Source organism: Pseudopodoces humilis, chromosome 11 (genome assembly GCF_049639895.1).
Source record: "Pseudopodoces humilis isolate 2021_Gansu_Grassland_sample_001 chromosome 11, ASM4963989v1, whole genome shotgun sequence".
Lineage (NCBI taxonomy): Eukaryota > Metazoa > Chordata > Aves > Passeriformes > Paridae > Pseudopodoces > Pseudopodoces humilis.
In genome coordinates, this window is record NC_142210.1 from 9,170,580 (window position 1) to 9,194,004 (window position 23,425).

Here is a 23,425-nt window from a genome sequence, read left to right on the forward strand (position 1 = left end):
TCCCATTTTGCTCCAGTCTTCAAGCTGCTGCATTTCAGCGACATCACTGGATCTCAGCAGTAAACAATCTGCAAATATTGCTGCCTTCAGACAGGTCACTTGGTGCATTTTAAAGCAGGCTCCTTGTTTACTGCTCTGATTACCTGCAATGTGCATTTCTGCTCCTCACAGTGTCAGGACCTGATACACAGTTTGCAGCTATAATGCAAAGGAAATAATTCACAAAGGCAAACAATTACAAGTGTAAAATGAGAGAGTGGCTGGGGATGGGAGAGTAGGGCAGAGGTTTGGTGTCTGTGTGTGTCTATAAAGGATTGGAGGGGGGAGGAATGGGGAGTAAGGAAAAGCAACTGTATAAATGAGCGTTTTTACCAGACAGTGTCATAGTCTTGGTGACATGTAAAGATGTTTAAATACCTTTGCCATTTTCCCCTGGTGATTGCTGCGCTGGGTGCATTCTGTGGGCCTATAGAGATATGTTTTTCAAAAATCAGGATGGAGTGAATGCCGTACCTTGTTCTGGCTGCAAAATGTCAAACTGCAGTGGAAAGAAATACAGCATTGCAGTGGTGGTGCACTGAGGCCCCCGGTAGGAAAGCAGGAGCTATTAAGTGGAAAATTCCTGCAGAGGACGTGTTTCCATTTCTAATGCGAAGAAAGAGGGTGTTGTTTGAGGCTGGCAGGTCTGTGGAAAATACAGAAAACACAGGGAAGATGAGAAAATGACCTCATTGAACTCTGAGAACTTAAGCAAATAAACAGCTTCGGCCAACATAGCACATTCTTCTGCCCGAACAACAAATTGACCTATAAGTTATATAATCCCCCACAAGTCCCCATGCCTCGTGTAAATGTGGGGAGGGAGAAGGGGGCTGTTCACTGCAGGGGCAGGGAGGACAAGCACTAAAACCTGCTGCAGTAGGAAAGATTCTTGGGGTGAGCTGCCTGTCCTCCCCACAGCACCACCTTCCACCCCAAATGGAGTCCTCACATGAGGTTCAGGTTTAATTGCGCTCTGAATACCAGCAGAATGATGGCACTAGTTGTTTGTTATAGTATGAACTATTTCAGTACAGCATAAATTTTCCATTTCAAAGGATCCTGAATGCCTTCAGGGAAAGGGACTAGGTTTTGTGAGCAGAGGGTGGCCTCTGTAAAAGTTGGTGGGGGGTTCATCTTAGGGATGGTAAAAACAGCATTCTTGGAACCTGAGGGGGGACTCTGGAAGCCTGTTTAGGGGCTGTGTTTTCCCCTATAGAGGCCCTCTGTAGTGCTGACTTGGACTGCCTGAGTTACCATTTTATATCAACTGAACAAATCCTAGTGTAAAAGTGCAGGGGCTAACCAAAGGCCATGGTTCAGCTGGGGTTGTTGTTGTTCTGTTGTTGGTAGAAAAGGCAGATGTGTGCCAGCGTCCCCTGCATCTGAATGTGCTGAAAGGTTTGATTCGTTGTACGAATGCTGGCCTCCGTGTTTTTCCAATAACTAATTAATTGAACATAATAGAAAGTTATTAATAGGTAGAACAGCAGATAAACCATAATTCAGAGTTTACATTAGTATTTTTTACAAATCAGAAAGAACTTTTCTGTTAGTTAATAGTACATTTGCTGTGGAAACTTGTTCTCGGCTACCATGTAATTCCAACATACACTTGTAGTGGATAGACTCTTTTTTCTTTGTTTACATTATTAAAATCCTGTTGTCTCCCACTTGCAGTTGATTTTGAGCACAACCAGAACCTGTTTACCATCCAGCATTTTTGTTGGACTCAGCCTCTCACAGACAAAGTTAGCTTTGAGCAGTCCTTGCAGCTTTAAAGTCTACATGGTGCTTTAAGGACAAGCATAAACAGATAAACGGTGTGATCTTGCATCTTTAAATCATAATGCATAGGAATGTAGGAATGTGCAAGGTTCAAATATTTGCAAGAAAGAAGAAGCAGCTGACACAAGATTCACAAACTACAGGTGCACATTCAAATTTCATGTAAGCTTCTTTTTAAGTCTAATGGTTTGATCCATTCTGTCATTAGGCACCACTAGCCATGAATGCTCTGAGGGAGAGTGCAGAAACCCCCAGCAGCTATCAGGAGCTGACTAGATTCAGTGCTCACTTTCCCTCACCAAAATGTTTCAGGGCAAGATAAAGTGAATTACAAGATAAGTGCAGAAGTTGAGTTTGCGTCCCAAACTCAATCCAAAAATGCAACTCTTGCCTCTTGCAGGCTTTGAAAAATGCAAATAACCATTGACATCTCCCTGCATGTGGAGAAGACAAGGTAAAAAATGACAGAATTACATACTACCAAAAAATCTGTACATACAAGAATTTCAGCATTATTTGTAGATATTATAAGTTGTTTGAAGAAAGACCTAGAAAGCTGGCTGAAGATGGGGGCATGTAGCTATATCAAATTAAATTCTCACACAGCTGTTGCATATTGATTTTCAAGGCTCCAGTTGCCACTTATTTCAGGTATAGAGGAGATAGCGTTGTGGTAATATGAAAAGGAAATAATTCTGATCTGTGCAGCTCTGATCTGGAAACCAATTTGCCCAGAATCCAGCACTGTTTCAGTTTAACTTTAAATGCCTGCACTTCTGCAGCACAAAGGTCAAAAGACATTCAGGAACTCCACAGTGTTGTGTTATTCCCTTTCTGGAAATGTTTAACCAGGACAAACTATAGTGCAGCATTTCTGCATGGTGCCATGGATTCTGTTTCTCTTTTCCTTGTGCTGTGTAACTAAGGGGCACTGTAAGGGGTGCATAACTTACAGACTAGAACAGCTTTCTCCTCCACACTCTGACAGGAAATAAAAAATAAAAAAAATCAAGAGAAAAACAAACTTTGTGAATGACAAAAAAAAGCACTGCCAAAACAAAAGTTTCCCACACCTAATAAAAGGAAAAAGTCAGATTTTTGCTCATCCTCACCTTGTGGTTGCAGATGGCAAAGGAAGAGAGGTAAGGAGTTGCCCCATCATTAGGGCTCTGGAGTTTAGCACCCATTGCAGGATTAACTCTTCTGAGGCGTGCAGGACTTTGGTTATATTGCTTTTTATAGGGTTTTTAATAGGTTCTTTGTCTTTTACATAGTGGATACAGCTCATATCATAGCTTCTGTTTTTCACTCAGTTTACAAGACCTGAGAATACCTAAAGAGACTTCTAAGAGACTATTTTAAATAAAAACATAGGGGTACCTGGGTGATGAAGTACAAACCTGAGCCAACAAGATTGTAGGCAAACCACATTCAGCTCCTGCCAATGCACCTCAGTGCTGCCCTACTTAAAACTTTCAGAACTGTCCAGAAAGGCTTGGTCAAACTAACTTGTGCAGGAATTTCAGAAAGCACAAAAACAGATTGTAAAATAAAAAAAAAATTAATGATAGAGTTGTCCTTCTTTGCATCACAATAGCAAAAGTCACGGAGTGAAAGACACAGAAATCACTTATCAAGCTTTGGCTTTTATTTCTTTGTTCTTTTATTTTAAATGACAAGGTTTCATCACAGCTGGCAAATGTGTGGTGTCAGCATTCCCAAGCTTTAGCACTGTCCGCTCGTTCTGATCCTAGTGGAAATAGGACACTTGGTATCTGAGCACTGATGGAAGCACTGACTCCCCAGGATTCTATCACTGTGTTTGGTTTCCTAACTTTTATAAATCTTTATACACCTTGTAAGAAGTTTTGAAATCAACTAGTACAAGACCTGACTGTGACTTCCTCAGTGTTTTGCAGTTCAGGTGACTTCCAGTGTGGACAACTGGAGGAGGACTCCAGGATATGACATAGCCTAATCTAACTGTTTTATCTGGATGCAGAAAGAAAGGTCTCTTGGCTTATAGATCAATGGTTTCATACTGAGAAAAGAACATCAACAAAAAAAGGAAACATCACAACAGGATGTGTACACATGATTTTTGTGGATAAAAAGTGTGTAATCTGCCCCAACACTGACCAGCTGGAGACCTTCCTATGTCTCAGGATGTCTCCACCTGAAGATGTGGGCCCTGCTTAGGAGGCAAGAAGAATTATAAGACATTCAGAAAATGTGCCTTGGGGAAAGCACTGAGCTTTTGCACTTGAGAGGCAGCTGCAAGGAGAAGGTAATCTGCGTTTTCCACATCTACTGCAACTAGACTTGGTTCAAAGAACATTAAGACAGAATTATCTTGGACCATATTAAAAACCTCATGTTGAGTGATAGGAGGGGGTACAAGCACAAAAGTGAAAACATTCCTCTGGATGCAAATCCTCCCACATACCAGAAGAAATACATCAGCCAAAGTGTGGGTCAGTTTGTACTTGGAAAAATGTTTGACTTAACAAGGGATGGAGTGCTGCTCAGCTAGTTTTGACTCAACTGAGTGCTGCCAGCCACCCAGGAAAAAAACATGGTGGTAGAATAGGCCAAACATTTTGGAGTGATGGCTCAGTGGAAGGCTTTGGAAGGGTTGTTCCCAGCTTCTTGAAAAATCTATGGCACAGTTGACCTCTACAGATACATTTAGGTATTTTTGTTTCAGCAATTATCTGTCAATAAAGAGTGCTTGATTAGACTTTCTGCAGACTGATTTGCTGCATTGCAAGACCCCAACCTTTACATGGAAACAAGGCTAAAATTTGCTTCCTCTGTTGAAATGGTCATTTTCAACAAAGTTCCTACCACTTTACACCAGTGAAGCAACTTAAATAGCATGTGGGACAAAACAATACTAATACTAAAGATCTGAGTGAAGATTCAATCAGTGTCATGATCTCTCTTACCAAGGTCTTAAAAAGATCTCTTTGGAGATCATTAATTTCTATAATATGCATTACTGAAAGGAATCCACAGGCTTCAGGGAGAAGCAAAAAGGGAGGCTTTTAATATACTCCCTTTTCTGCTTTTGGTTGTGATTCTTCTAAGTGATGAATATGATGCTAAAGTCACTCTGTCCAGCATGGTGGGAATGTTACCCAGTGTCACTACAAGTATTTAGTCTGATCAGCCCCATAAGCACGCCCCCCACCACACAGAAACTAATTGTGAGGATTAGGGCACACCAAGACACTCAAGCTCCACTCCTGTAGGATTGGGGAGAAACAACACATTTAAACATTCCAGCTACAGTTCCCTTGGCAACGTACATAACAACAACTCAGTAACACTATGGGTTTCTGTTTTCTTAACCCTTCAGGACATTGACTGAATGAATACTTCCTTGAGGAAACTGTTCAGTCAACCAGATATACTCAAACACACTTAAATCCAGCAGGTCTTTTCTCTTTAAAGAAACAACAGCTGTTGAATTCCGTGTCAAACTGATCTCCTCCCCTAGCATTAAAGGGTTTAATTCAAACACACACATATACCATTAGCAAATCCTCCATGGAAGTCTGTATGAAAAAAAGACAGTAAAAACCAATCCCCAAATGTCAATGTTTCATATCATTATGAAGTTACCGTGGATCAGAGGACACAGAGAACAATATTTTATAAAGCACATAAGTACTCTTAAGAAACAAAACAAAATTAGCATTCGTGTAGATTATAAAACACAATATTGTTCCTGACAGTAATAGGAATAATAATGTCTACAACAACTTCATAATGATTTCTCTGGGAATTTAAAATACTTTGTAAATATTAACTAATATTATCAAATAAGAAGATTTACACCATCTTTGTGAAATACATGAGATATGCCCCTGAATTTGTTCCCCAGCCCAATGAACTGGAGCTTTTGTGATGTTAAACACATCTGTTCCTTAGCAGTGACCGTTCCTGTTGTGCAAAGATTTGGAAGAGGAACCACCAGCTGAATACTTGCACAAGGTCCCCAGAACTCACCTGCCCTCACAGAGATCTGCTGTAGGCTTTGGGCTGTCATTAGTATACAGAATTAATGAACATGCTTGCAAGGCCTCAGTTAATAGCTTCAACTCTTACAGTACTCTGCAGATTTATTTAAGAGACTTGTCTGTGCACTATTGTTTTCCTCAGAAGTTTGCATTTATAAAAACATGAAAACCTTTACCCTGGAGACCTTTGCCCCGGACTGAGAGCAACAAATGATGCTTACCAATTGTCTGAACTTACCTTTCTTTCTCAGTACACAAGAAGTGACCTGACCTAGCTTTTTAGGAGAGCAAGAAAAATCATCAGTAGCTATATTAAAATTAAAATTAAAAATTAAAATTATAGCTATTCCTTAACTAGTAGTACACCCTTACTTACACAAAGAGATTGAAACTACAAAAGTAAATCAGGGATCAAGCATATGTTAGTACAGCCCAAACCAATTTGGTTCATAACCCAGCTTTTTCACCCTTTCTGTGAGCTTTAATTTTTGTTATTTTCAAAAGGAGCCAGTGTAATCTTCCCTTAGATCTGTCCTGTGATGATGAGGCAGCTTGTCACATTTGTAGCTTCAAGCAGACAGAAGAAAGAGTTAAGTACACCTGCAAAACAAAGGCTCTTTAGCCTTAAACATCTAAGGTTCCATTGTTCCAGCACTGCTTTCCATGGAGAGTGCTTACCTTCTCTGCAGCAGCTCCCGTGTAAATCTCTGGGAAGCAGACCTCCCTCCTCACTATACCCCCACCCCAGCCTTAGCTCACAACCCTTTGTTAAAAATTATGCAGCATCCTCACTAACAAACACGTGGTTGCCAGGGCATCCTTGTTCCCCAGCCAACTACTATACTAAGGCTTTACTGGCAGCCATCCAGCTGTGCCTCATTTAGGAACCTCTGCAGCAGTAAGGGATGTGCTTTTCCCGTTTACAGGAGAAATAAGTCAGTTTGCTGATTGTCTCACTAAGACCTTAATCGTGTGGGGAAGCAGTAATTCTTCACAGCAGACTGTGAGACAGAACATTTCTCCATATTCTCTACAAACCAGAATTTAAATCTTACTGAAGAGAGCAGGGATTTTGCACAAGCCCAGCTAGAGTAGATCCCAGACAGGCTGGCATGGCACTGTGAGCAGCACAGCCCAGGGCAGAGCCTTGCACAGCTGGGCTGGTAGCTCTTAGCACAGGTTGTGCAGTGTGGTGGTGGTGTTTTGCGTGGTAGCAAAGGGGGAGTATTAGCAGCTACAAACCTCATTTCACTAAAGATTTTACTGCATCACAGCCACATCAATCCCAGCTAATCTTGCTTTCAATGTCAAGTTTTCTCAGGCCACCTGCATTAAAGAGCGAAGGATGGCACTGGATAGCTGTGGAAGGGCCTTGCTTGCCATTTCATTTAGTGCAGGTGACACCCAAAGATGCAGCAGTGCTATGGCTGGTTCCAGGCTGGACTTCTGCCTGCTGAGCAGCCTGAATGGCCATTGGTCACAGAAGCTGATGGCAGGGGACATGGTGCCAGCAGCATGGACATGGGTTGCTGCCATGGTGTGGGCTCCTGTCCTGAGAGCAATGCCCAGGGTGAATGAAAAGCCAGAGGGACAGATGCACCAAGGGGATTGACAGAGTTTTGTTGCTCATGCCATTATTCTTCTGTCCTTAATGCCTCCAGGCCACTGCTCTTTCATTTCTCGTTCCTAGAACAATGAATGAACTGCATTTGTGCCCTTAGACTGTCTCATGGTACCTCTACAGTAGCATTCATGCAGTAAGTGCTGGATGAAGAGAGGGGAGCATCCAGATGGAGATGGGATGTTTTGGATTACATATTCCTGCTATCCCTAAAGGAGAACAAAGTTCCACACACTAAGCAAAGGAAAGTTCAGACTAAAAAAACCCAATGGGAGGTCGATGCCATCATCACTGCAGCTGTCACTCATAACTGGTGCTTACATACCAGACCTTTTATCCCAGAATTAATTAAACCTAAACTACATAAACTCTGGAATAGGCAAGTTGAAAGGGCAATGAAAGTTTTTGTTTTCAAGCACTGTATTTTGAAAAGGCAAAAAACAGATCCCTGTGCTTAAGACCATGAGAACTTCACAAATTCAACTTTTGGAGGTCTCTTTACAACACTGGGCAATTTGTTTTAATAGTAACTATACCATTATGCTAATTTGGGCAGTAGTTTACAGTCAAATCCTGGCACCCATTTTATCCATACTCCTTACATGTCAGCTTACATTCTGGCTTTAGCCTGGAAGAAGCCAACAGGGAAAGTCAAGACAAATCAAACACTGGGTTATATGTAAGGTTTCTCCCTGCAGGATGGATAAACCTCACTGAAATCACTGTTCTGAGACTGCAGGCACAGCTATTGAGGACAGCCCAGATACAAGCCAGGTCTCGTTTCCAAAGCATAGAGCGGATTAAAAGGTTTGATTGCAGTTCTAGTTAGCAAAACTTTAACATAGCTTGTCACAGTGGAACTAAGAATGATATGCAATAATAGTATAAGAGCAGAAAATTTTGCACTCTAAGGCTGCCTTAGCTATTGCTTCTGTGTGCTGTGTAATAGAAGTGGCTGATGCCAAGGACATGTACCCAACTCATTAATGGCCTAAGTTTGCACATTGTCAATGCTCTACATCTTATATATATCTATAAAAACATATACACATATAAAAACATATAAGGAATTACATATGTGTAGTGCTCCTGGTTGATAGTGACTGAACTATTTATGCTCTAGTATTGTTGGGGGAAAGGACATTGTGTTTGCAATTCATTATGTCTCCAAAGAAGTAGTAAACACTGTATCCATGCTATGAAGTAAATATGTAAAATGTCAGAAAAGCAATGTAATTGCAAAAGAAGAGATGGCAGATGAATCACAGACCTGCATCAAGCATTAACCTGGTACCACCCAAGAAGGTCTGGGCATCAGCATTCAGCCCTCAGGACTGCACCTATAGTTCTAGCATTTCAGACCTTTTAAGAAGGCAAGAATTTATCTTTTGTTCACTGTGTGAAAGGGGAGTGTGTAGCTCCTCACACAGTCCCACAGGATATACAGAATGCAGTGACTGTTCTATACAACCTTTCACTGGAAAAATGTGCAGGCAGCAAAAGTATTTGCGATACTAATTAAAGATTAGAAAACACTCATTTAGGAAAATGTCCCTTGGCAGGGTATTTCAAAATAAACTAAACATATTCCACTCCAAATTGACGGAAAGGGCTGTATTCCTCAATTTAGTTAGAGAAAAAGGATTAAAAATGCACCCCAGTTGGCATGAAATGGGTTTTAAAAATGAGACATAAAGCGCCACTCTACATCAGTGCTGACAAGAGCCCAACCTAAAGAATCATCCTTTAGTCCAAAGACCGAAAAATAGCATTCCTAGATGGAATAAAGGTTCATTTAACATAATAATCTAATTTAAAAATTAGCATTCATCTTCCTAAAATACAGCATTGAGAAAAAGTCACTCTTTTTGTCACAATTAGAAAAGAAATTAAAATTTAATAACTAATATTATGGCTCAGTGGAATGCAACACATAGTTGCAGCACAGATTTTGCTACAAGACAGACTTTTAAAATTGAGTCAATATTTTGAGACCATATTGCACCCAAGCCTAAAACTTGGAACATTTTGACTAATTTCATTTTGCATGGGTCTTATCAGAGTAGCAAAAAACATCAAAGGTAAATTAATATCTGGAAATTCCTGTGTAACATACAGTTTTGCTGATGAAAAGCCATGCACACAACATGAACAGGTATTAATAAGTGTACAAAAGAATGTATTATCCCTTGCAGTATATATGTATAAATGTTGGCTATACCTCTGGGTTTTTTGGAAGTAGTGTTGTCATGGTTACCATTCAGCTGTCTTTATGTTTTAATATGCCTTGTTTTGTAAGGTTGAGGTTCAATTCAAGTTCATGTGAAGCAAATCAACTGAAGTTTTCAGATGTGGTCTCTACTTAATGTGCCTCGTTTTCTGAGAGGCCAACTTGCAATACTTTTGGCATGACTTTAGGAGACGTCAAGCACCCTCAGAGGCAGCAGAAGCCAATGCTCTGTATGAAGTGACTGAGTCATGAATAATCTGCTAAACTGCACAATCTGTGACAGTCTTCTTTTAAAAGGCTATAAACCTGCTTCAGGTAGTATAGGGAATGCTTCTGTGCTCCTACAGGCCAAACCTACCACTGTTAGACACTAAATGAACAGCATGTCATTCTCTCAGCAGCCTTTATTTATTTGTCTGAAGCTACAGGAATGCTTGACTGCAATGTAATGAATGTAATATAAAACATAAGTTCAATTCCTATGTGTAACATCAATATTCCAATACCTTTGGTCCATTGAAACAGAAAACTCCATGTCCCCTTTCTCTTTGCAAATTTCCTCATGTTCAACTGTTGGGGGTGAGTGGGTGTAATATTCAATTTGCCTTTGGTAGTTTATTAAAAAACTGGGGTTTCAGCTCCAGCTGAAAGCGAGACTCAGGAATAAATTAAAAAAATAAAAAAAAAAAAAAAAAATTAAACCCCTCCACCCCCCCCAAAAAACCCAAAATAAACAGACAAACAAAAAACCCCCCAAAACACCTCCTGTCCAGGGTAATTGAGCATTAATTAGCTCTGTGTGGGGTTTTGTTGTCTTCTGCACATAATCCCAGAGGCAAACTGACAGGTAAATGTCCTTTTTGCTTTTCTATGGAAACAGAATAACCTACTCTTCAAAGTAGCCTTTTTACCATATTAGTCTTAAGAAAAAGGCTATCTTTTCATGGCCTCCAGCAAGCCACCTGGATCTGCTGAAGACTCCAGAAATGGCTCTTACCTTGCTTTCCCTTTTCTCAATTTACCTTTAGCTGAGCAACCAGGAAAGGACATGTTGATCATTTCTGTGGTGTAGTGCACAAAGGAGGAGCCTGCTCACAGGTAGCTTTGTGGCAACACTCCAATACAGCTGACTTCCTATGAACATATTACACTTAATTTAAAACTAATTTAAATATTGTCTACTTTTCTTGTTGGGGTATAAAATTGGGAAAGAAGGGGTAGGGGAGAAAGAAAGTTCTAGAGCACTGCCTCTGTGTTCTAGGTTCAGCTTTTAGTATTTTTAGATTTTGATTCCTGTTCTCTCAAGAGTGGCCACAGGCAAGCTAGCTGCACACACCACATTCCCAGTGGCAGGTCTTCCTCTGTCTTGAGCACTCATATTCTCCTAGGACTACTCAAAGACTGGTTTCTTTTGCTCTTGATTGCTTAGCTGTTGGTGTCTTCAGTTTGCTTTGTTTCCTTGGGGACATCCCTCTGCAGTGGGGTGCAGGAGCTTCTCATTTCAGATTGTCTCTACGCATCCACACATCTCACAAGTGCATAAGATGCAGTTGTTAAAAACACCCTGCCCTTTCCAAGATGCAGTTGTTAAAAACACGCTGCCCTTTCCAAGAGCTCCAGAAGATTTCTGAGGCACCAATTCAGCCAAAAAATGGGGAGTGGTGGAGTCACCATCTCTGGATGTGTTTAAAAACAGATAAGATGTGGCACTCAGTGCCATGGTCTAGTTGAGGTGTTAGGGCTGGGTTGGACTCAGTGATCATGAAGGTCTCTGCCAACCTAGTGATTCTGTGTGTTCTGTAAAAGAAAGTTCGAAATGTAGGGCACAAGATTCAGCATAAACCACAAAGAGATTTGTGCCTGCATTTGTGTTGTATGAATCTCTGCATGGTCCCCACACAGCTGTGTGTAGACATTTGGGTGTGTAGAGTCCCATGTGATGGCAATGTCACAGAGGGTCATAATGAATGTTATCATGGGCTGTAGAAAACACACTCCTCCTCCCCTCACTTGTGTTTATTCCATTTATTCTTTTTTCATTCTTCTAGGTTTCAAGGACCTCTTCAGACAAATAACTAGTCAATATGCCATTGTATATGTGTATTCTTTATTTGATTAGATTTTTATTTTTTTGATTAGAAATAATCAAATTCTTTTTTTTATCAGACATCTCAACCTTATTTCATTATTTGATTTCACTGTGTGAAATCTTTCTGGCTTTTCACCTGTTCTGATACTAAATGGGCCAGTAAATGGTAAGATTTATCTCCTAAACCCTACAGTTAAGTATAATCAGAGAGGTGAAGATGAGTTGTAAGTAAATTGGATTGAAGGATGCCTCCTTGGCCCCTGTTTTCAATTCCAGCTTATGTTCAGATGAGTAGAAAATGTTTGCTGCTAACCTCAGTGCAGAGCTTCCAGTTCATTGCACAAGAGATCCACTTCCATACAGTTGATGATGATGTTGTCTGTGATCTGTGGGAGGAGGAAGGGAGCTCTGAGGAGCACCTATTTATTGAGCTGTGGGCTCTGGGGCCTGGAGCTGTGCAAAATAGCATTTGAAATGCCACTTTCTAGGTCACAGCAAGAGATGGTAGTGATAACATCTCTAAGCAGGCTGGCTTTGAAGAGCAAGTGTCACCTGCTTTGCACTGTGCTAAACACTGAAGTGATCAAGGGCAGGCACTGCAGGGTCAGCCTTCTCCTCCAGTAAGTTCAGGTCTTGATGTATGAGACTGTTTTTATCACAAGCTCCAGATTTTTAACAGGCTATTAGCAAAGCACCAGCAGGGGGACCGAAAAATGAAAACTACTATTTGATTTGTTCATTAAAATCTAATAATTATTTATAGTTTGATCAAATTCTCTGCTTAGAAAAAAAAAAATAAAGTCCTCATTCTGCCTGCTTGATGTTAAATGGTAAAACAGCACAGAAGTGAAAATAACCTGGAGCCCTTTATCATCTTCATTACCTTCACTAGTGAAGTGAGAGTGAGTGAGTGAGTGAGTGAGTGAGTGAGTGAGTGAGTGAGTGAGTGAGTGAGTGAATGGAAAGGTGTGAAATTCCAGCAGAGAGGAACATGCTGCTTTAAGAGGAAGTGCTGACATGCAAGCTACAATTAGACAAAAAATGACTGCTGACATTTAAAAATCATTACAGAGAGGAAATTGTGAGTGTAATTATGTCATCATTGACACTGTTCAAGTGTGCTGATGCATTTTTGCTGATCAAAATCAAGTGTTTATATTTGTAAATAGAATGCACTTAGCAACTCTATCAATGGAAATGTTCTAGCCAAGAATTACAGAAAATGAAGCCAAGTTACTTTCACAAAACTTATTTTTTCCTCTTTATTGATTTTCAGTATTTTGATCTGAGAATCATTTCTTGGTATTAGAATAGCTTCTTATTATTTAGTATCTTGGATGACTGTTTGATTAAGGCTTCTTTGTAGGGTTGTTTTGGTTTGGTGTGGTTTTTTTGCATGGAACAATAGAAATGGCCATTCTAGAGCAAGCAAAAAGTCCATTTTGGAAATATGTGTCCTGTGCCAGTGGCCATCAATGGAGGTCTACAGGAGAATATATGAGAATAAATATATAATTTAAATTAGTTATATCAGTCTCACAGCTTCCTAAATCTGCTGCCCAGGCACTTCAGAGACTCCAAAAAATCAGAATAATATAGTGTCTCTGACTTGCTTGAGAAATAGTCTGATACTGGAGCCAGTGCAAAGGGAGATATGATGTCAGCAGGTGGAAAAATATGTAAATTTACTCTATTTACTTGGAGAGGAGGACTTTGTTGACTGTGCAAGTACTGGATTCTTTGCACTGCATTATTTAACACAGTTCTGCCTTGAGCTCTGTCACAAGTCCTTTACCTATGGCATATGTCATTCAATCTGTGTGACCAATCTATGATAGATACAAAGGCTCAATTCAGAATGGGCAAAATACATGAAGGAGTATGTTTCTGGCTGATTCTAAAACTGGATTTTTTTTTTTATCTTGGAGATTTTGAAGATTATGTATAAATACACTTTATAAATGTGCAAGCAGAACTACTTACAAAGGCTCTTGATGGAAGAAAAGGTCTCGGCTTCTAAATTGAAATGTCCCCCCAAAAAATGTCTAAAAATGCTAGTCCTCCTGCAGATGGCATTTTCTTTACAGTATTCTGGAACATATTTATGGTGGAAATTAAGGAAAAGACTAAAAGTGTGAACAAGATAAAGGATGCTTAATAATGAGGTTCTCTACAGTATCAACACAGTTATTTTTGAAGGCTGTGGCAGAAACAAAAATATGAATATTGAATGTCAACTATTTAGGTTCAAATTAACTATTCTTCAGCCTGCATCTACTGAGCTCCAAAACTCCCTTCAGTATCTCTTTGCTACTTTTATAAGAATTGGTTTGTCTGTGTCTTTTCTTTCTGTTTTTTGGGGGTTTTATTCAGTCCTCACTTTATTGACTTTTCCCTTTGGGAAAAGGGTTTTTTGCAATCCACCTATTAATTTTCTGTGTGTCCTCCTGGAGACAGCTTTTCTTCTTTTGACATTGGGTCCATCACTTTCCATCAGTGTCCCTGTTGTCTGGATGTCAAAACATATATCCAGTCAAATTGTGTTAGCAGAATAATGTCAAGCAACTCTATAGTCACTACATCAGCGAAAGAGCTGCTCTCATGATGTCATTTTAAGATTGGATGAATATTTAATTCATTTTTAGAGTTATAAGGATTTCCCTGTCAAAACACAGAGTCCTTTTTGCCATTGAAATGGTAGTTAGGGAAAAATCCACACTGGGTGTCTTGGGAGAGGCCAGTCCCACAGGAGTTTCAGATGACTGCTTATTGCAGCAGGGAATACTGAAGAACTCATCACAGAGGGGGCCACAGAAATATGTAATAGAGCTTCATTAGAGCATAAAAATATGACAGAAAGGATAACATTTTCTTCCTATGATTTCTACTATAACATTTATTTATAGGCTACTTTCGTCTTTAATTCTTTTCTTACTAATTCAGGCCTTTCTAGATTTATTTTTTCTTTGGAATCAGTGTTTTCCATATGTTATCTTAGTGAAAAGCTATTTAATTACAGATTTTAACAAGCTAAAGAAAATACATTTTCCCTATTTTCTGCTTCTTTTTGAAAGACAGAAATAAAAAAAACCCCACATCTTTCTCTGCACATTAAACTGGTGCCACACACTTTATCTCTTTAAAAACATCTTTCCAGAATGGCTGAACTCTGAAACTCAGCTACACCTAATAATTATTGTTTTTAATCTACCTCTAACTGTATTTTAAAAACATTACTTTGTCTGAAATTTTGATAAACAAAAGACTGACAGAGCATTGTTCAGTATCAGGACTGTCAAGTAGTTAAATCCCCTCTCCTAACAAAGGGGGGGCAAATACAAAGCAGTACCAGTGAACCATGCTGAGTCCACCCAAATGTGAGGCATTCAGCACCAGTTCAAGATCTGACCCCAAAAGTAGTAGTGGAAGGGTCTGCAAGAGACCCTCTGGACTCTCAGCAATGAATCAAATTTGCATGTTGCCTTTGCTTTTAACTTAATGATGGTGGGTTTTTGTAGGAAATATTATTTATTATTTTTAATTTTAAGTTTTTGTTAAGACCAGGGTGGGTATTCCATAACATCCATATAAAATGTATCCACCTGCACTTCTGGAGACCTAAGGTCTAACCTGAATCTTCCTTGACATTACCTCTTTGAATACCTAGAATCTTTCAGTCTCTGATGTTAGTCCCTATGAAAGCTTCTGGCCTCTGTAACACAGCACTCTGGGTTCACTTTGCATCACCTGACAAACACAAGTGGTGTTGGGCTCAGTCTTGATGGGTGCTTTGCATGAGGAAGAAGAGAAAAAAAATCTCACTTCCCAAATGAGACACTGCATCAGCACAGATATTAGTAAAAATGTGGTAAGCAATAAAAAAATGCAAGTCCTTGGAGATTGGAGGGTGTCTCCTTATATTGTCTGCCTTGCACAATATTCTGTATAGCTCATGCTTTCATTGCAAAATGATTTGTCAGCGTCTTATTTGCCAAGACATTGTCAATATAATATAATGCAAGTCATGAGCTGATGTCTGACAGTCCAGTCCTGTAAGCTGTGTCCTTTTATGCATTAATTACTCTTTCAACAGCAAAAAACCCATCTATTTTTCCAGTGGTTCCTCAGACCACTCACACAGTGAGGTGTGACTTGCAGAAGTTCCATGACAATGAGTAAATGTCAACCTTGAAAGACATCTGCAATGTTGTTTTCTGGCATTCAGTATTAGCAACAAACCCAGTGTAAAATAGTAATAGTGTTCAGAATAGTGATTCCACTGAAGGACTTTGGGCACAGCAGTAGGAGAGACTATGGAGCAGTTACAATAATCACTGCCATCTCTTATCTGTTTTGATTACATGAAATGATCTATCCTGTCACCTTTCAGACAGGGACTAAATTTTAAGCCCTTTCATCTCCCTTGTGGATTAGTATCTATCAAAGCTGTCTTTTTTCATCATGACATCAAGATAGTGGATCTACCATTACACTTAAATAAGACTGGAAAATCATTAAAACAATGGAGATCTATTGCTTCATGCTATTGCTACATGTCCAGTAATAGTAACACAAATGGCCATTGCCTGATTTAAGTAAAACATACTCTAATAAGAATTACTGTTTGATCCATTCCATTTGAAAGGTTTAAGCTGAGCCTCCAACTAAGTCACACTGTCATAAATGAGACTACAGCAATCAGTCCCCACAACTGTTCAATCTTACAAATCCATTAATATAACATGCTCTTTCTACTATACAATGACTTAAATGAATATATGACCAAGGTGTAGATAAGCATGCAGCAGCAAGTACAACAGCCACTGTGGGTAAAAGAAGAACAATTTAAAATTTAATAATATGGTTTATCAGCTAATGATTTGCAGTTTTTAAAAATGTCATTCTTTCCCTCTACATTAAAGTAGAACCAAAAAGAAGTTCTGGAAATCTGAAAATATGGAAGCAGAATAACAATCAAGCAAAGAATGGTAAGAAATAAAAAAAATATTATCCAAATTTCATTGTTGTAACTTTTGGTTCTGAAAATACCACTAATAAACACACTTAAATTTTATCAATTAAACTTCAATTGTTACACATGTGAAATGAATTATGCAACCTGTAAATCTTAATTACATTGTTAATTGCAATAACATTATGATCACTTTCTGATGCCTCAAATCAGTCAAATATATTTCTCAATTTTAGAGTTGATCAGACCTGATGGCATTTTGACTATAACATACTGCTTGTACATTTTAACAGAATTAAAATAATTAATTAGAATATTTTGATTAAACACTAGTATCCATAAACCAGAAAAACACAGCAGTATTTGGATATAATATGATTTTAACATTTCATGCAGCAAATGCTCCTGGTTAAACAATTGATGCTAATTATGCAAACATGCATCATTCATGCACTGGGGGTTTATGTCCACTACAACAGTGAAGCAGCTTCAGATTGAGACACAGATGCAGCTGGCAGAAGCAGCACTTGCTGTGAAACAGGAGACTCAGGTGTTGACATGCCAGGGCATTTGTAAACCTGTTCACTGTGCTCAGATAATGTAAGTCAGTATTATTTAGAGACACTGAGACACTGCATCAATTTTATGCCAGATGAATGTCTGGCTTCTCTTAGCATCAGTTCAACCTCAAGTAATTATTTAATTATATCAAGTAATTAATTTAATTACAAATAGCCTCAGCTACTTACAATTAAATGTTGAAAGCAGTCATTGCTGTGTCTGGTGAAAACAGCCCTGCAAGAGCCATCAGTAGTCAGGTTAAGGCTTCAGCTAAAGTACCAGGGTCCAGTGTTGAGCACATGACTTCCAGAAAGTTAAGTGACAGGACAGATTGCTGCTAGATGGAGTTCTGAGAAGAACCAAAAATCTAGAAGACACAGCTGAAAAGGTAAGATTGACTAATTAGAGATAATTAGCATACAGAAGAGATACCTGTGATAACAGTCCACATACACAGAAAAGGCTGGTATAAAAGTGAAGGAATTAGCTTGCCAGGAAAGAAGTGAAAACAGTATAATTGGCAGCAAGAAAGAATTGTACTGGACATTATTAGGAAAAGCTTTGTAATGCTAAAGACTAGTAAACAAGCACAGCTTGCTCTTTGCAAAGCTACGGAGGTGCTCTGTCAACAGGGTTTTAAGAACAGACTGGACTAATGCCAATCAGAAATGAAGCAGATGTGGCTGGGCATATGCTGGGACAGTCCTTAAATGACCTTTAATGTCCTCCTCAGCATCTAAAGCTTTCTAGGATGCAGAAAGTGCTTCACGGTGCTGTTAATCTAGAAATTATTGCAAGAACTGGCATTCTGTAATGCTCTGCTGCTCTGCACTGTGAGAGGAGATGGTTTTCTTGTTGGGACAATCCACAGCTCCCTAAGGAGTCTGCTGAACTGTGGCACTTCCCTGGGTAGTGGCTGCTGCCATCAATCTCACACCTATGTCCAGCATCCAGGTCTAGATTATATTATTAAACAGGGCTCTAGTACAAACCTTCCAAACACCTCAATCCTAGGCAGACCTTACCATGAAGTGCAAGCCACCATCTACAAATACAAAATGTTATTTTTTATCAGCTTTAGTGACATCCAACAAAGTTTGGATAGTTGTCCAACTGACTGAGGCATGAAAAAGCCAGATTGTCCTCTCCTGACAGAAAGATAACTCATAAGTGACTCCACACAAAGGTGTGCAGTCTTAGACAGAGGCAAAGCTGGTGTAGGTGGGTGACCTTCTCCAGAGCCTGTTTCCTGCTGTAAAAGGGTGGGACACAGGAGATCCTTTGCAGCCCTGGTTCTGGTGAAAGTTTTCATTGTGCCCCTCAAGTTTGCTACTTCACAAGGCAAAGTTCAGGTTGTGCTTCTGTGGGATCCAGAAAGCCAATTCATGTGTTGTGCTTTGTGTCTATTTTAAGACCAGGCTCTTCCCTAGCTTGCCTTACAGCACTGAGCCAAATTCCCTTCAAAGCTGCATTCAAATGTACCTCCTGGGCTAAAGGGTCTAGTAAGAAAAATAAATCAAAAATTACCAGAAAAAAAAAGGAAAGACAAATTAATAAGAAGGCTTCAAAATCAAAAATGTCTTTGGTTTTGTTTTGGGGTTTTTTTTCCCATCTGCATTTGATTCAGTATTTCAGGAGACAGATGTAGGACAGAAAGTTTATAGCTGGTGCAAACAATTCCCTGGCACCTCTCTTTTTACTTCTTTAAGAGAATGTCTAACTGCCTGCTGGAGTAGAACAACTCCAGAGCTGACCACAGGAAAGATCCACCAACCTACTCCTGTTACTGGCTGGGTGATCCCGTGTTTTATTTCACTGCAGCTGAACGTCTCTTTTTCAGATGCTTTTCAGCAGTCACTCTGTACATGAGTTTATAGAAAAGCTTTTCAAATCATTGAAAAGTAGAATAAGTAGGAATATGCCATGAGTGTATTTGTAGGTAAAATTAAGAAATATTTGATTTCTGAAGGTTGGCTACAAGCCCTGCAGCTGAAGTTTTCTAAATATGCTTTAAAAATAAAAAATACTCACTAAAAGCCTCTTAAAAGAGTAAATAGACAAAGCAACTTTGAGCTTCATTTTGTGCTTCACTTGCAAATAATTATCTGACCCAGCCTCACACCTCAGCCTCTAACTCTGCAACAGGTCACCCCGGCATAGTGTTACCAGCTGTAACCTTGCCCTGCCATTCATGCTTAATGTGGTCACGGCTTGATTTCTTATGGTTTGCTAGGACTCCTGGCCAAATTTCATCACTAACAGGGAAAAAAGTCAGGCTGACAAACTGAACATTTCCAGTGCAATTAGGGAAAGACAGAGTGGCTTTTCACTCCAAAAATATATATCCACATACATATGCATGTGTATAGAGACAGACACACTTATATATGTGTGTATAGTATCTTGCTAATATGCTTTTATGTTGCATTTAAGAGTTACAGTGCTTTTCTGAGAGAAAAGCAGCCACTCCCCCTGTCAGAGAGCTGCAACTCTGCCAGTCATTTTGGTCTGAGAGCGCCAAGTGAGCCATTTGAGACGTGTGACCGTTCAGCTGCACAGCATCCCATTCATCAAACGCTTCAGCAATGCAATATGTAAAACTGGAAAAAACAGAAGCTGCAGATGCAAAAAAAATCAATTAGAAGGAACGCCCATGTAAGAAAAGAGGCCTGCACAGAATCACCACATTGCCATTCGGAATTTCCTAAACCTACCTCCTCCCTTCTTTCAGGTGATCTTGAAACACATTCTGTAATTAGGATGAGAGGACAGGAATCTTCTAATCCCCTAATTAGGCACTGATAATTTAATAGAACACTGCAGAATTTAATGTCACTAGGTAGCACTAAGCACAAAGTTGGAATTATATCCTTTTCTCCCCACCCCTGCCCCACCAAAAATTTCAGATATGGCAAGCCTCAACGTTAGGAAAGAAGCTGTTATAGTTTGCAAATAGTTTCCATCTGGAAGAAGGCGCACCCAACAGAATTCAAACAATGCACACTACAATCTCAGTTACAGTGGCATAAATTAGGATCAATTCCACTGAGGTCAGAACAGTTATATCTGGGAGACACGTGAGGACTGAGGCTAACTAACTGCAGGAGAGTTAGCTCTCATCTCCTCTCCCATAAGTCAGGCTGGCCCTAGTTGCCAGTTGGACCCTGTCCACATCGTGGGCCAAACCCGGCTTTAAATTTCAGGAGAATAAATGTGGAGATATTGATTTTACTGGAGCTATTCCCAATTACAGTAGTGCAAAGTTTGACCCAGAGACTATTTATAGATTCAGGCACTGAGCAGTGGCCAGCAGTTGAAGTCCCATCATTCTCTGGCCTTGCTGGACTAGAACATTCAGAGTACAAAGGCATTTCTGTGTGATCTGGAGCACCACGTTTCAGACCTATGTTTGATCACAATTATTTCTCACATGGATGAAGGCAGCGATTCCCAAAATAAAGTGCACATGTGGAACGTACTTATCTACCTAGTTCCGCTCCTCCCCCAGGAATATTTTTTGACTTGTTAACTACTGGAACCTGATCCTCATGTAATACAGGAAATGTGTAAGGGTGATACCAACGACCTTAGCAAAGTGCAAGCTGTGAATAGCCCTGGTGAAGCTGAGCAGCCAGAAAAGACAAAAATGTTGGCATGCCAGCTGTTGACTGCTACTGCAGGTGAATGGCTTTTAGAAATATTTAAACCAGTTGCAGTAAAAACAGGCCAATCTTCACTAATGGCAAAAAGGTGAGAAAGAAGCTATTAAAGCATAAAAAGTGCAATGACCACATACAGAGACATGAACAGCAAAGGGTCTTCCTTTGATGGCAGGAGCAGCCAGAGGCAGAAAGGCAGAGCTTAGCAAGAGGCTACAGAACCAGTGTGTGAGCTGTAAGGGTGATATGGGCACTCCAGGAGGAGCATATTCTCCTGGCTGGAGAGGAGGAAGCAACACCAGCTCAGGGGGCTGAGGTCTGTTCTGCCACCTCTTCTTCCAGAGGGGTAAATGTGGCTCTGCACAGCTGAGTGCCCCTTTGGGCAGTAATTATAAGGGGAGGAGAATGCTAGCTGTATATGAACAAGGCCCTATTAAGAATTCTCTCCCATTATTTAAGGTTGAACTGATGCAGAGTTTAATGAACCACTGCTGTCTGACAAATAATAAATACGCCACACAAATTAATTTCAGGGTTAGTGAGACTCTTCATGAATTTGAATGGAATTTAGCAAATAGTCCCAGATGAAACAATGAAGAAAAAAAAATAAAAATGTCAAAGCACTTCATTTTAGTATTTTCAAAATGGAGTGGTTCATTTTAGAACTGCCAAAATACTTTCCAAAACTTTCAAAACAAGCTTTTAATCTATCCATTTTTAAATTGCTCTAAATTTTAAAAGGAAAGACAAAAAGCTTTTAAACACATGAAACAGCCTGAAACCAAAAATGAAGCCATTCTTTTGAAGCAAAACTAAATATTTTTGGTTGAAAAAAAATTATGCTTTTCTTGATTACTTTTTATTTTCCCAGCTGTATTTTAAAACTCAATCTGACAAAAACTAAAATGAATTTCTGAAAAAATAAATAGTTGTTAGAGAGAACCATTAACAAATATCTGTAGACTCAGAGAGTGGTTTGGGCTGGACGAGACCTTTAAGGGACATCTTTTCCAACCCCCTTGCAATACACAGAGACTTCTCCAACAAACCAGGCTGCTCAGAGCCCCATCCAACCTGACCTTGCATGTTTCCAGGGATGGGGCACCTCACTGGGCAATCCATGCCACTGTTTTACTTTGTTACAAAAAACTTCTTTCTTATATCTAATCTAAATTCAAGCATTACCAAGCTTCTGTTCTAGGTAATCCACTGCCCAATTAATGTCTCTAAGTTTAATGGAGCAGAGTCAGGCCCATTACTTCCCAAAAAACTATTTGAACTTATTGATCTGTTTTTAATTGGAAAATCTGAAAATATTTGTTTTTATAACAGTAAAATAACAAAGGTTCCATCTGAAAACTCATAGTAAAAAACACTAACCATGCAAATGGTAGGATTAGGTACTTGAAGATGTGACTGTCTGCTTAACCTGGAGCTTTTTTCCAGCCCAAGATCCTTGAGCATCCCCACTGCCCTGGCTTGCTTGCAGGCAGATCCTGGCCTTGCAGGAGTGGAGTGGGATATCAGCTCACACCCAAATTCTGTTCCATGGCAGTGCTGCTGTCATGTGTGCTCCTGTCCCCACTCGAGCTCAGCCACACAAGACACTGAAAATGTGGCACTTGTGAGCCCCTAACAAAAAGCATGGAAATGAAGCACCAAACTCCCATCCTCCTGAGAGGATCAATACTTTCAGCCAGAAATATTTGGCTTGCAGATGTTTGGCTGTCTGATGAACAGCTCTAATTTTCTACAGAAAGCAGATTTTTTTTTTTTTTTTTTGTGGAAAAAATATGCTCACAAAATCCAACTTTCCCTTTAAGGAACATATAGAGATGGAAAATTCTTAACCTATAAGATGTAGCAACATGTGTGGTTTCCACACAACCTTCTCAATCTTTTCTGCATGTCCATTGACTTGCCTTGCTGTAGAAAATTGCACTGAAGGTGATTGGCTTTGAGCCCAAAATGATGCCTAGTTTCTCAAGCTCTATCAGTGGATTTATCAATGATGTTTCCGTGTGTGGACCTTGACTTTTCTCAAGTACCACTTCTATTGGAGGCAGAACAACATGCTACTGTACTGTGTGTCATTGGATAAAATGATCACGTTCCCACACTGACCAAAGGGAAGGAAAGGGTGTTTGCAAGGCCCTGTAGACACAAAGAACCTAGAACAGTTCCCCATGAAAGGGGAGTCAGGTTTTGTAGCTATCTCAGAGGTATGAAATGTTTTATTACCAACACACATATGCAGACATTCTAGACTTCATTTGCTTCCAAAATAAAAAGACACATTATTGCACTAGCAAAAGAAATTCATCTATATTTGAGGTTTGTTATGATTTGAGCTAAAGGAAGGAAATCCAGGGTCAGAGATCACTCCCTCCCTACTGTCTATCACAACAGGTTACCATCCTTAATTTTACCCAGTTTTGTTG

General features: G+C 39.7%; 1 long non-coding RNA gene across 2 annotated transcripts in view; it reads right to left on the reverse strand.

The window, feature by feature from the left end:
* Positions 1-23,425, reverse strand: part of LOC148183595 (uncharacterized) — a 168,914-nt gene continuing 145,489 nt past the window's right edge. For both annotated transcript variants that reach the window (XR_015773454.1, XR_015773453.1), the window contains 3 exons: positions 17,514-17,705; positions 514-685; positions 1-198 (listed from right to left, as the gene is read on the reverse strand). This is a non-coding gene — a long non-coding RNA (uncharacterized LOC148183595). The remainder of the gene's footprint in view (positions 199-513; positions 686-17,513; positions 17,706-23,425) is intronic.